Source organism: Furipterus horrens, unplaced genomic scaffold, assembly GCF_987537825.1.
Source record: "Furipterus horrens unplaced genomic scaffold, mFurHor1.1.pri manual_scaffold_1, whole genome shotgun sequence".
Lineage (NCBI taxonomy): Eukaryota > Metazoa > Chordata > Mammalia > Chiroptera > Furipteridae > Furipterus > Furipterus horrens.
Window position 1 is genome coordinate 164,150,958 of NW_028327171.1, and position 14,596 is coordinate 164,165,553.

The 14,596-nt window shown below is 39.1% G+C and overlaps 1 protein-coding gene and 1 pseudogene across 3 annotated transcripts in view; both read left to right on the top strand.

Moving 5' to 3' along the window:
- CERS6 (ceramide synthase 6) overlaps positions 1 to 14,596 on the top strand; it is a 288,817-nt gene that overhangs the window by 223,196 nt on the left and 51,025 nt on the right. The window lies entirely within an intron of this gene.
- Positions 5,019 to 11,781, top strand: LOC150022176 (C-1-tetrahydrofolate synthase, cytoplasmic pseudogene; annotated as a pseudogene).

Consider the following 14,596-nt stretch of genomic DNA (forward strand, 5'->3'; position numbering starts at 1 on the left):
GGCTTTTATATTCACAAACTCTCCCCCTGTATAAGTGTCCTACTACTGCCATCATTTTTTTTTTCAATTGCTCTGTTTTGAAATAGAATCTGGAGCCTGAAAATGAGAGAAGAACCTTTCATTCACATAGTGACAGAGCACATTGCCTCTCCCTTGATCATTTCCAGAGTTGGTGCTTGTTTGGTCAGTGGTAAGATATACTATCAATCTTCCCAGAGGGCAGGAACTAGCCAAGATGTAGTCATTTGGTATAATGGACTTATAATTCAAATATTCTATTATGTGCTACCAAGATGTGTAAACCTTTTGAGGAACTTTCCTTCCTTCCTTCCTCCCACCCTCCCTCCCTCCCTTCCTTCTTTCCTTTTTTCTTCTTGCTTCCCTCCATTCCTTGTCCCTTACCTCTTTCTCTCTTCCTTTCTTCCTCCTTCCTTTTGTAGAGAGAAACTGTTACAGTGTCTTATTAAAACAATAGCTATAGTCTTGGTAGTCAACATTGTTTGAAACATCTTATTTCCCAAAGCTTCATTTCTGTTAAAATTCTGTTTGGGGCACCTGTTCACAATGTGTATTTCTCCTGTACCTCTGAATTTTCTAAGGGAAACTAACAAATATGACTATGCTGGAGCTCAGAACAGCTTGCTTGTGTCTGAATCCTATGTCCCTTTTAACTAAGTGGCTGGTGGACACAAAGGCCTGGGCCCTGAGCCAGTAAGCTGGGCTCGTGTTTGGAGTCCTTTGCAGGAAGTCATCCATGGCCAAGTCCCAAAGCACAGCTGCGCAAATCAGCTTGTTTCTCTTCTCGTCTTTAACCAGAGAGAAAAACTACATCTTGTAAAAGATTTCTGACAGAGAGAGGTATGATTAAGTTTAGCAAGAAACTCATTGATGGACTTGTGTTGGCTCTCTGGTAACTCTTGCAGAGAATAACTTTCATCCATTGCTACAGGTGCTTTACCCACCATTTAAGGGCCTGTTATGCTCCAGATCTTTCCTGCTTCAATTGTATTTAGGGTAAAAGAAGATGCATGCTTTAATCTTTTTATAAGGAAGCAAGCAGTATGGCATAGAATTAAGTGAAATACTGTCCATGAAACCACATAGTACAATGCTTGAAAATAGAGCTTAGAACAATACCTCTTTTTGCCACATACTAACCAAAATTTGGTTGAATCAAAACAAAGTACTAAAACAGAAAACAAAAACAAAAACAAAAAACAAACAAGCAAACAAAAATTCTCCAAAATGGAGTGGTCACAAATTTTTACATTTTTGGTCAAGTAAAGTTACCAAAAATAATTAGGAAGAAGAACTAACTTAAGGTTGCCAACCTTTTTCCTAGTATTTCCTACCACTTCTAACTATCAGTTCTTAAAGGAAATACTTTATCATTTTAAAAAAGAAAGAACAGACACTCTGTAATAAAGGATAATCCTTTAAATTTATCATTGTGAAAAAGTTATATTTTTCTCATTTTCTCTAAAGTGAGAAAAATTATGGGCAATATGGCTTTAAGGTTAAAGGCATGGGCTTCGCAGTTCATCTACCTGACTGGCACCACTCCTAACTTAGTGTGACCTTGAGCAAGTTACTTTCCTTCTTTGTGACCTGATTTTCTGATCCAAAGAATAGAGTTCATATAATCTGCCTCAGGGGAGTATTGTCAGCATAAAATAATACATGCTGTGAGAACAGTGCCTGGCACATAATTAATGCTCAACAAATGTTAGCTTACTGTGGTCCATAATGTGGCTTACCATTTATTGCCAGCTCTCTACCCTCAGGCACATGTAGGATTGTACTTCTCAGCCATGTCCTCGTTTGTGGTTGGATGGGGCCATGTGACTGGTAGGCTGTGAGCAGAACTGACTTCAGTTATTTTTGGACCAGAGTGTGAGACCCTGTAAAGTCTCCTTTCCCGTGAAATGCCATGATTGATAACATTTGAGATGGAGACTGCTCCCCAGTCTGGTCCCTGAGTGCCTGTGGTGAACAGAGTGCCACCCCCACCCTTCAGCAAATGGTAACAGGCAGTGGATAAGAAATGGGCCTTTGTTTTAAACCACTGAGATTTCATTGTCACATAATCTGGCTTATCCGACTGGTGCAGTTATTAGTAATATGGCTAATTATTTCTTAAAACAATATTTGGAAATAATTTGTCTAGATCAGCAGTTCTTAAAGTATGGTCCTCTGAGACCTTTCATAATAATACTAAGAATCATTTGCCTTTCTCACTGCATTGACGTTTGCACCGACCATGCAAAGTAACAGTGGGCAGAATTGCTAGTAGTGGCACCAAACTGTAGGAGCAGTCACTGTGTTCTTCACCACCACATGCTTCAGGCAGAACATGTCAGTTTTATTTGAGAATGCTCTTAACGAAGCAGTAAAATGTGTTCATTCTATTAAATCTGCATTCTTGAGTATACATTTTTAAAATGTTGTGTGTGATGAAATGGGAAATACGCACCAAGAACTTCTGCTGCGTAACGATGTACAGTAGTGTCTCAAGAAAACCACGTAGTTAGTACTTTCTGTTGTGAGCTGAACTAACTGCTTTCTTCCCTACAGAATCTCACTTTTACTTCAAAGAATGACTGAGAAACTATGGTTATTACAACTTGTGTTTTTGGCAGACATTGTCTTGAAAATGCACAGAAAGCTTGTCAAGTAGTTTCAAGAAAACAATTGACATTGTTTGTTGTCAATGATAAAACTCAAGCATTCAAGCAGAATTTTGATTTTAGGAAAACTGGTGTTCACCAGTGAAAGCTTAATAGAATCACAATACTTTAAAGCTTTTCTCATGAGATTGGTAGTGATATTAATAAATGTGTTTTTTTTTAATATTGTATTACAAGATGTTTCATTAGCTCAGTGAAGCAATATTGTGACTAATGCATAATGCTACAAAACCGTACATGAATAAAAGATCCATTCCAAAGGTCAAGACAGACCAAAGGATTTTATGTAACAGAGTACGAAAAGTTTATTGATCTGATTTAAGTTCCACATTGCAACTAACCTCGAAGAATGTCTTACTTCTCAACTTTTGGTACACTATCAAAGAAGAATATCCATGACTGTCTGAAAACACTATCAAGATACTTTTCCTTTTCTGAACTGTGTGGTTCTGTATTTTCTTTACATATGTCAATCAAAATAACATACATCAACAGATTGACTATATATGCACTTATGAAAATCCAACCCTTTGGTGTCAAGCCAGACATTAAAAAGATTTGCAGTCATGTAAAACAGTGCCACACTCCTCACCTTTTCTTTTTAATTTTGGAAAATGTAGTTATTTTGCCAAAAAAATTATGCTAATTAATAAACAATGGACTTTAAAATAGGCTAATAAGTGTGTTTTTTACACATTTTTTAAATTTCTCAGTTTTAATGTCTAATGTGGTAAATACTGATAGATATAGCCCACATAAACAAATGCTTTCTTGGTGTCCTCAATAATGTTTTAGGAATATAAAAGGGTCCTGAGACAAAAACATTTGAGAACTGCTCATCTAGCTTGTCTTTACGTCTTTCCAAAGAATCTGGGTCCAGGGTAGTGCCTCAGATTGTATCAGCATGTCCTTTCTTTTCTTGAAAAGCTGAAATCACGCCAGATGACACCTGATCGTTCTGCGAGGGATGAAGGAAAATACAGAATTCTCTTGGTGTAACCTCAGTGCTACTACTTGTAGACACAGGCAGACCACTTAATCGCTCTTTATAGAGGTGCAGAGTTGCTCATTTGTGTGGCCACTTGTGATTGGAGTGGCAATATCCTGCACTCAGAGCTTAGGTTGTTTCCAAGGTAAACATTCCTGCCTCTTAGGCCACTGTTGTGGGTTTGTGTGTGTGATTTTTTTTTTCATACTACACTATCTTCAGAATATAAGATAAGAAGAAAAGGCAACTCATTTCAATAAGCTACAACCTGTGATCAAAACATTTCAGCTCAGTGCTGTGTGCGAGCTTGTGGTACAACAATAGAACAGTATTGTCTAGAAAAGAAATAGGTTTTATGGGGCAAATTGTATTCAAAGACTGCCTTAACTTCTTCTGGCAATCAAACTTCCAAGTTCCTTTGCCAGGGAGAGGCTCTTAAGCATCTTTAGTTGTCACATAGTGCCAACCAGGGTGTGGGAGTATGACAGGCAGGGACCTCGCCTCCCAGTGAGGTGCAAAGGAGCACCGCAATGCCGCACTACAGAGACCCACCCCTGGGACCCACACAGTGCTGCTGGTCTGGGGCTCCTGGGCCCTAAGTCCCAGCCTCAGGATTCCCCCCTTTCTCTCAGGAGGTACTGCTAGCACTTGGAAGGTTCCACTCTCATTTGGGAGATTCAGTCATTCAGCTTCCTCTGAGAAGTTTCCCACAAGTCGTCCTGGGGGTCTTGGGAAAACACCCACTTCGGCTTATTGTAGTTCTTTCTCCCTGACTCAGTGTGTTCCCTCCATTTCTATCGCCATAAGCATAGACAGGCCCATCTCATGTTCCTTTTGACTTCCTAATAAGAGGCGCCTCTTCCACTCGTGGCTAATCCTGCAACTTTGCTCTTGATCCTCCTTCTCTTCCTTTCTTTAGAGTGGACCTTGTTCTGTTTGTTGGTCTCTCACTGATATGTGCTTCTGGGAGTGTCTGCTCTCTGTGGCCTCCTTCCTCCCCCTTCTCTTGTGCGTTTCTTTCTGAGAAGCAGACGGCTGTGATAGGAGCCTGGGCCCTGGAGTCACACAGAACTGGATTCAGATCCGGCTCTAGCCTGTCTTCATGATGGGACTTAGGAAAAATTAGGTAGCATCTCTGGGCCTCAGTTTCTTTGTAAAATGGAGTTCAAATAGTACTTGCCTCATGGGGTCATTGTTTAGAATAAATCACAGTGTCAGACAGAACCTTTGTTTGGAGCTTGGGTATTAGTTGGCAAATCACAGGGTAGTTCGAAGTTCACCAGGGAGTCAAGGTGGAGTGGGACTTGGAGAAAAGAAGAGAAAACACAAGCCTTCCAGCCAGCATGGTGGTGGTGGCGGCGGGGTGTGGGGCGGTGGTGACAGATGGGACAAACTGCATGGCCAGAGGCCTGCACAGGAGCAAGAAGTAACTTGGGGAGTGGATTCTACAGGTACAGTTTTGTCTGTTTATAAAGGTTGGTGGAGAACTCAGACAGCTGAAGGAAAAAGTTAGAAGAGAGAAGATAAGGCTGATGATAATAATGAGTTTCTCTGAACCTCTCCTGACAACTTCCAGCAGCATCCCTACCTGGCTGACCTGAAGGGAAATTTTTCCATCTACCATCTCAACCACAAATTGAGTCTTTGATTGCCTGTTGTCATTTTGGTCCTCATATTTAAAGTAAATATGAGGATGATAGCTTTGGAGTCCTGGGATATTTCTGATTTCAGTTGGGCACAGTCTGCCCCCTACTGATCATTCTGAATGTTTTCAACCTGAATGGGTTTATTTGATATCAGGTGTTGGCATTACCTTTGTCCTCAGGGATAGACTGTGTGTGTGTGTGTGTGTGTGTGTGTGTGAGAGAGAGAGAGAGAGAGAGAGAGAGAGAGAGAGAGAGAGAGAGAGAGAGAGAGAATAAAGTCTTAACCTGTGCATTGCTGAAGACTTTTATATTGTGTGTATTTAAAATGTTCTAGCAGTGACCCTTTTAGCATTAAAAGCTGTAAAATTAGTGTGACTGGGCCAAGAGTAATTTAAATAGAGCCCAGAAAGTGTATATGAAGACCTGCATCTCCTGGTGCTTGTGATTTGGCAAGACTTGTAGTGATGGAGAACTTCTGAAGACCCCAATTTCAATGAGAAAAAAGACATGCCTGTATAATTAAAGAAAAACAGCTCTACCGCTTGAAAGCAAAGTGCGTCTGGAGAGGGGGTTTTGATCAGAAGAGGAAATCATGAAGGAGGAAGGACTCCAGGCAGTTACAAATGCAGCTCCATGCTCTGGCCAGGCACACTGGAGGGAATTGGTGGTGCCATCACACTTCTGTTTTCTATTGTACAAATAAAATATTCTTGCATCCCCTGCCACAGTAATAACATCAATTAAAGAATATTAACTAAATAATTCATAGTAGACAAGAGATTATGAATTCTTGATCTTGAAATGGTACCATAAATGTCACACAGGAGAAAGATTGGGTAAACACAACACTTACACAGCAGATCTTCACTTCATTTATATTAGTTCCCAGAAGCTATAAAATAATGGCACATCTAACAACAGAGAAAGTAATGTTGCATTTAGACAGCTCTTGTTTAAAATCTGGTGAGGAATCTCCTTGATTTTCAAATTATCTTGAAGTTATAGCTATAATTTATCATGAGAAGTTTGATAAAGCTACCTGCCAAAACTTTTTTATAGTGTACCTGAATTTTGTGAGTCATATTTTGTGGATTACTTCAGAATAACTATGAAAAGTAAATCTCCTGCACATTCTTTATCTGAAGAAAATTTGATGAGTCTGGCCTTTAGACTACATGGCTGCCACGTCTCAAAAACATGACCGAATTTCCCATAATATGCCCTTTGATGTGGCTCTAAGAGCAGGGTCAACAGACTTTTCTATAAAGGTCTGTACAGCAATTATTTTAAACCTGTGGGCCATGTAGTCTATGTTGAAACTACTCAACTCTGCCACTGTTGCAAGAATGCTGCCATAGACAATAAACAAATGGACATGGAAGTGTTTCAATAAATCTTTCTTGACAAAAACAACTGGAGGGCCAGATCTGGCCTGGGGACCACAGTGTCTTACTCTGTGCTCTGATGTAGAGTAATCTGGGTGTGCATATTTGGTGAACAGTGAGGATGTCAGATTTGAGGATGGCTAGTAGAGATATTTACATCATGGCAGTACATATTTTTAAAACATCTTGTAGTAACAATAGTAAATGTAATTCCTTGGCACTTACTGTTTTTAGAATATTTGTATGTGACAGTTATCTCTTTCAAAGACCTAAATCTGTATATATTTAGTCCAAAAGGGGAAAAATCTAGTCTATTTAATCTAATCTATTTAGTTTAAAATTGACTCTAGATTTAGTATGAATGAAATTCTATTCATGGACTGAATTTTAGAGAAGGGATAATTTAATCATGGCTGCCAGGACTCCTCCACTTTATGATTGAACAAACGTTTCCCAAATAAGTGACACTTTTTGTGCCTTTCCAAATTTTTCTATAAATAGTTACCCTAAAGTGTATAGGTTATGCATGAGAATAACAGTGAATTTTAGTTACAGTTTTTGAAGAGCTTTGTTATTTGAAATACCTTTTTTTAAATGGCTATTTAACCAATCCTCTTTATAGTGAGCCAAAATTCAAGGCCCCTTACAAGTATAATAAACAAGTAAATTGTGGGAGATTCCAAATACCCAAAAGTTTAAATTTACATACATTATGAAAACTATTCACATCAGGTGCTGGTGAAAGAAAGGTATAATGTTCCTCATACTTAGTATGAAACAAATCTGGATTGTCTGATTTGTATAAATCACCCTGAATATACTTTTGTTTCAGTGATTGTCTCAAGACCTAGTTTTTTAGTCTTTTGTTTCTTTTCTTTTTAAGAGAATATATATATGTATATATTCATGCTGTTAATCAGGACTTTAACTATCCATGCATAGCCAAAGGCTGAGAGTCTATTATATTTTCATATTCCCTCAGTGGGAAAATATTTAACTCTGATAATTCTTGGCGTATGTAATCTTTGTTGGAAATCCTTTGCATCTCCATCTCTGCGTCCATTCTGGAGAGGAGGGAGCCTGAGCAGCCAGTCCCCCTGCACATTGCTAAGTCACACACCTGAAGTCCGCTTCCTGCACAGCTGTGCTGCGCCCCCCGCTTTCCAGAGTTTTACCCCCATTGCAAAAGCCCAAGTGAAGAGATAGCAAGACTGTTTGTTATTCATTTCTAGGAAAAGAAAAAAAAGAGCATTCTACTCTGTTGAAAGTCATATATATTTCTGTGTATCTAGACAGCTTAAATAAGAAAATTATTTTTTCAAAAACAAAGCAAATTGAAATTAGAGATTTCTATTATTGCTCCAGTTTTCATAAAATGAAATCAGCTTTAAATTATGCTGCTGTCTTTTCTTTCATAGAGGGTTTGAAAACCTGTTAAATGAATAACATGGTATAAATGAACTGATTTCTATTCATGAGTTAGATTATAAGCTTATTAATTATAAGTATTAATTTTATTAAATTCAGAAGGCTAATGCATGCCATTTATATCTGAGAGAGAAGAGTCTTTCCTTTGCCTTGCAGTTTAGAAGTATTTCATATTCTTTACTACCCATGCACATCTGCATCAGCCATCACTTAAAACCTTGGTCTTCTTATTCCTTTTTTGAGAAGTTTCACCAGTGTTTTTCTTTATTTGTTGCTAAGATTATTCCTAAAAAAAAACTGTGTAAAATTATTACTTCTTTATCAAACAAATGGGAATGTAACAAGGTTCTTGTTGTTTGTGCTGGTTTTTTTTTTTGTTTTGTTTTGTTTTTGAGAAATGAGTTCATTTTCCATTTATAAAAACATGTACATGAAGATGAATTGCTGGTGCCTCCTGAAGACACAGTATTAATTCAAAGAGTCTCTGCAGCCTGATTATTGCAAAGGGAGTTTCATCATAAGAGCATCAAACACATTCTTATAAAATATGTCTTAAATGGGAGGTTGATCCCTCTGGCTAATGTTTTCTCATGCATAAAATTACCCTGGAGACCTGAGCTAAAGATATCAGTTCTCATTCTAATAATTGGGGATGGAGGCCAAATAGTTGGAATTTTACCTGTACCCAGGCATTTCTGATGTGGAAGCTACACAGAACAGCCTGAGAAACTCTGTCCTCAGTTTTCTAAATCCATCTGGAAATGTAATAATAATAATAATTAAAAAAGCATTATCTTACCAGCTTCTGATATTAGTATGACATGGTTCCTCCTTGAATTCTTTCATTTCAGACTTATTTTAATTGAGGTTGAGTCAAGCCCACACCTTATTTTTTCTCCATCTGTGAAAATTAAGATAGAAGAAGTCACTGGAATAAGGGCTGAGATTGGATAAGTATTAGGCAGGAATCATAGATGGAGCCCTTGATAAAGCTTTGATTATGTCCAGAAGCAATATGAAAGAAAGGCAGGAGGTTGGGGACTCCACGGAAGTAGGTGGCCAGGCCAGTCTGTTTTGAATAAGGGCTTTTGGAATCCATCTTCAGTCTGAGAACCAACAAAAATTCATAGTATCTCTACCTAATTGCTGCTACTAAACATGCAGTGGAACATTCTCAACCTAAAATGCTAACGTTCCCGCAGCCACGTGTGTGTCTACACACACCCAGTCACTTTCAGCAGGAACAAACAGGATGATGGGAGTTGTCCACCCTGCATTGGTAAAGTCCAAATTGACAATTTGTTTGAAAACTGTTCTTTGAACCAGATTCAGTGTCTACTTTAAAAAAAAAATGTGTCAGGATGAGATGTAACACATAAAATAATTATTGCATGGCTTTTATTAAAGGTATTTCATTGTGTATAATGCTTTTCTGAAGCAGAAATATAAGACAAAATTCATTATTCATGCTTTTTCATGTTCATACACATATGACTGTATAAGGAAAATTGGTCTTCTGCCATGGGCATAACTCTAAGTCCCTCAATAATAAATATTTTCTAGAACCAGAGGATTTATATGAAGAAATCATCTTCACAAAACAAAATGAAAAACAAGGCTCTTGTTTCTGGGGGGGCCCTTGATATATTGCCAAGGGTTTTGTGTTGTTTATTGACATTTATATCAGATACAAATCAGGAAACTTAATTATAAAATGGTACTAATCCTCCATAAGTAGATTGATTAAAATACAAATTTTAATCAATTTATATTTATTCATTTTAAAATAAAATAGAGAAGAACTCTTGTTCTCTTTCAATGAATCAAGAGCAACCGAGCTCCATCAGAATGTCTTCGCGTGCGTACGGCAGCCTTCTCAGGGCCCCACCTTTGGGATAAAAGTTTAATCTTCACCTTACTGGTGACATCCACGCCATCACTGCAGCTAATAACCTCGTTGCCGCCGCCATAGATGCCCGAATATTCCATGAACTGACACAGACTGACAAGGCTCTCTTTAACCGTTTGGTACCATCAGTAAATGGAGTGAGAAAGTTCTCTGATATCCAAATCCGAAGGTTACAGAGACTAGGCATTGAAAAGACCGACCCTACCACACTGACAGACGAAGAGATAAACAGATTTGCTAGATTGGATATTGATCCGGAATCCATAACTTGGCAAAGAGTGTTGGATACCAACGATAGGTTCCTGAGGAAGATCACGATTGGACAGGCTCCGACAGAGAAGGGGCACACGCGGATGGCCCAGTTCGATATCTCTGTGGCCAGTGAAATCATGGCTGTCCTGGCTCTCACCAGTTCCCTGGAGGACATGAGAGAGAGGCTGGGCAGAATGGTGGTGGCCTCCAGCAAGAAAGGGGAGCCCATTAGCACTGAAGACCTGGGAGTGAGTGGTGCGTTGACCGTGCTCATGAAGGATGCGATCAAGCCCAACCTCATGCAGACGTTAGAGGGCACCCCAGTGTTTGTTCACGCTGGGCCATTTGCTAACATCGCGCACGGGAATTCCTCTATCATTGCAGACCGGATTGCACTCAAGCTTGTTGGCCCCGAAGGGTTTGTAGTGACTGAAGCAGGATTTGGAGCAGACATTGGAATGGAAAAGTTTTTTAACATCAAATGCCGGTATTCTGGTCTCCGCCCTCACGTGGTGGTGCTGGTTGCCACTGTCAGAGCTCTGAAAATGCACGGAGGCGGCCCCACGGTTACTGCTGGACTGCCTCTTCCCAAGGCTTACGTAGAGGAGAACCTGGAGCTGGTTGAAAAAGGCTTCAGTAACTTGAAGAAACAAATTGAAAATGCCACAATGTTTGAAGTTCCAGTAGTGGTGGCCGTGAATGCATTCAAGACAGATACAGAGACCGAGCTGGACCTCATCAGCCGCCTGGCCAAAGAACATGGGGCTTTTGACGCCGTGAAATGTACTCACTGGGCAGAAGGGGGCAAGGGCGCCCTAGCCTTGGCTCAGGCCGTCCAGAGAGCAGCGCGGGCACTGAGCAGCTTCCGGCTCCTTTATGACCTCAAGCTTCCAGTTGAGGATAAAATCAGGATCATTGCACAGAAAATCTATGGGGCAGATGACATTGAATTGCTCCCTGAAGCTAAGCACAAGGCAGAAGTCTACACAAAACAGGGCTTTGGGAATCTGCCCATCTGCATGGCCAAAACACACCTGTCCTTGTCTCATGATCCAGAGCAAAAAGGTGTGCCCACCGGCTTCGTCCTGCCCATCCGTGACATCCGCGCCAGTGTTGGGGCAGATTTTCTGTACCCGCTGGTGGGAACGATGAGCACAATGCCTGGACTCCCTACCCGGCCCTGTTTCTATGACATTGATTTGGACCCTAAAACCGAGCAGGTTAATGGGCTCTTCTAAACAGATTGTCCATCTTCAGGAATCTACTTTGAAAGTTAGGCCCATGTATATTCAGGCCCAATGTCAGGAGTGTGGGGAAGTCGAGAGAAAGCAGCCCCTGGCCCGAAGATCTTCTGAAAGAAATAGTGGAGTTTCCCCGAAAGCCTCTCCTTGGTCTTAATTCCCATCATGTCTAAATTAACATAAATCATGCATACATCTGTTTACTTTGCTGAAATTTCGCAGAATAAAAGAAAATAATTTTGCTATCTCATGTTTAAAAATAAATTGTAGCATTAAAAAAAAAAAAAAAGAGCAACCACTCAAGGCTGAAAAATGGAAATGTGGAAAGTTTTCTTCTGATTAGGTGCTCAGCTGGTTAGACTTTAAAATCTGTGTAATAAGCATGGGCAAATATAAACTCAGCAAACTGTTGAATTAAGCACTGTATGTTTTCATTGAATTATGTTTAAGAAATAGTTTAACACATCAGTTGATAGGTTAGCTCCACTTTAACTGATTCATTGTTTTGAAATAGCTATTGTCTGGTAGGCGATGGAACCTAATAAATTTTGTATAACAGCCTGGAGAGAACAAATTTCATCTTCCAATTGGAAACACTATCAGAGCAATTGTTATTGTATGCCTCAGGCATTTTGGTATTATCCACCTTTAATGATTTAGGAAAATCTTAGGTACTACCAAAACAGAAAATCAGGAGAAGTAGATAAATCTTGTAAATTGAGTTGATACATAATCGCTCATTAAACTCAGAGCACGGTCATCATTTCTCTCTGCCAGAGAGCTGAGAACTAGGTGTGAATGTGGTTCGAGAGCAGTGGTTCTCATCTGTGGGTCGCGACCCCTTTGGGGGTCGAACGACCCTTTCACAGGGGTCGCCTAAGACCATCAGAAAGCACATATATAATTACATATTGTTTTTGTGATTAATCACTGTGCTTTGGTTATGGTTGGAGGTCACCACAACACGAGGAACTGTATTAAAGGGTCGCAGCATTAGGAAGGTTGAGAACCACTGTTCAAGAGGAAGGAGCATAGTGGTAAGTCAACAGGTGGCAGAAGTTTGCAAGACTCAGTTCTGCACTTCTACTACAGGCAGACAGAACTAACTGATGCAAGACAGGTGATTCTTCTAACCGTGGTATTCACCATCAATGCAGCACAGCCCAGTTAATTGAAAATAAGAGACATAGTTTCACTTCACTGAAAAAATTATATGACCTGATTCAGGAAACTAAAACAACAGCTTTTCCAATAACACAGTTTTGTTCAGTTGTTTTGTTATAACAGTGAGATGCTGTAGGAACTTAATTCCTGTTTATATCAATTAGACTGTGGTAAAATTGGTTTCATTATTCACTTCAAGTCATAGAACCTATCAATGAATTTAAGTGAGGGTTTACTGTAGTAGTAATAAGTCAATATGTATGGTATCAGTAAGTGTTTGGCACTTTCCAAAGCAGAAAAGTAACCTCTGGACATGTTCATCAAAGTGTATATAGAACCATTTAAACATTGTGGGTTTTTCTTTAAACATACACGTTTAACTTTATTTCATTACTTTCATTTAAAGCTTGACATTTTAAAACATAAAGAGACATTTTTAAGAGTTCTGTATCATGGGAATTTAAACACGAAAAATATCCATAGGTTTTTAGGTTCAAGGTATATAAATTGAAATCAAATAATTGGAAGTGTTTTCAATATGGGAACTATACAATAAAATAAATAGCAAAAGGACTCATAGGAGCAATATTTTATTTCTTGTGGATTTTAAGTTTACTTTCAGGATCTAAAGAGAGACCATTGTTTAAATGTTTTAAAACCATTTAAAAGTCGTGGAAATTGACCTTACAAATTTTAGGCTGTGTGATATCAACAGCTCCTGAAAAGAGGATGTGTGTGCACACACTTGCTCTCTTTCTCTTTCTCTCTCAGATTCATAATATGCTTCCATTTTGGCTAGTTTTTTTGGTCTTTACATTAATGGTACAGGGCTTCAAGTAGATCACCATTAGAACAAATACTGGCATTTAAGTACCTGAGAAGTTCAAGTTTATTCTGGGAGAAATGTAGATTAAATAAGAGTAAAAATACCAGTAAAAGAGAGACTGTATTTTTTTTAAGTTTTTATTGAATTTATTGGAGTGATATTGGTTAATAAAATTATAGGTTTCAGGTGTGGAGTTCTATAATACATCATCTGTATATTGTATTGTGTGTTCACCACCCCAAGTCAAGTCTCCGTCCATCACTATTTATCCCCTCTTTAGCCTCTTTTAGAGAGATTGTACTTCTAAACAACAGAAATTCCATATCACAAGAAACTGTGTCAGGAGATAAATAGTATCTGAGAAAGATAATCTTTCCATATGGGCCAAGAAGTAGCTCCCTTGAAATTAACCATAATAAAAATAGCCAATATTCATTCCCAGTCTGGGCACATTACTAGGTTGCACGTCAGGTCCCCAGTTGGGGGCGCGAGTGAGAGGCAACCACACAGTGATGTTTCTCTCCCTCTCTTTCTCCTCTCTCTCTTTCCCCTCTCTCTAAAAATAAACAAACAAATAAATAATTTTTTTAAATAGCCAATATTCCTTTTTTTTCTAAATTGTTAATGCCTATAGACAAATACTAGTTAAAATTCAGAGCTTGTTTGTGTAGTATTCATTAGAAAAGCCAATATATTACGATGCTTGCTTTAATGTCCCACTGAGCACATTCCAGGAGAAGGATGCAGAACTAGTCAGAGAAGTGGTCCAGTTGGACCTACACTGCTACCCAACAGATTTTCCCAAAGTATATACTAATTCAAGTAGTCTTTCTTTGCTTAAAATCCTAGAGTAATTTCTCCCATACCACCAAATTCCTTGGATTGGTACAAAACACCCTTTATGATCTGGCCTTAGTCCTGACTGTTATTACCTTCTCCATAATTACTGGTCTCCTGTGTGTCTCTCCCACTCTATGGTGAACTCACAGAGGAGGGGGAAATCACAGAGGAGGGGGATTGTGTCTTACTCACTCTAGCATTGCCGGTGTTAGACCCACAGAGCTTCAGAA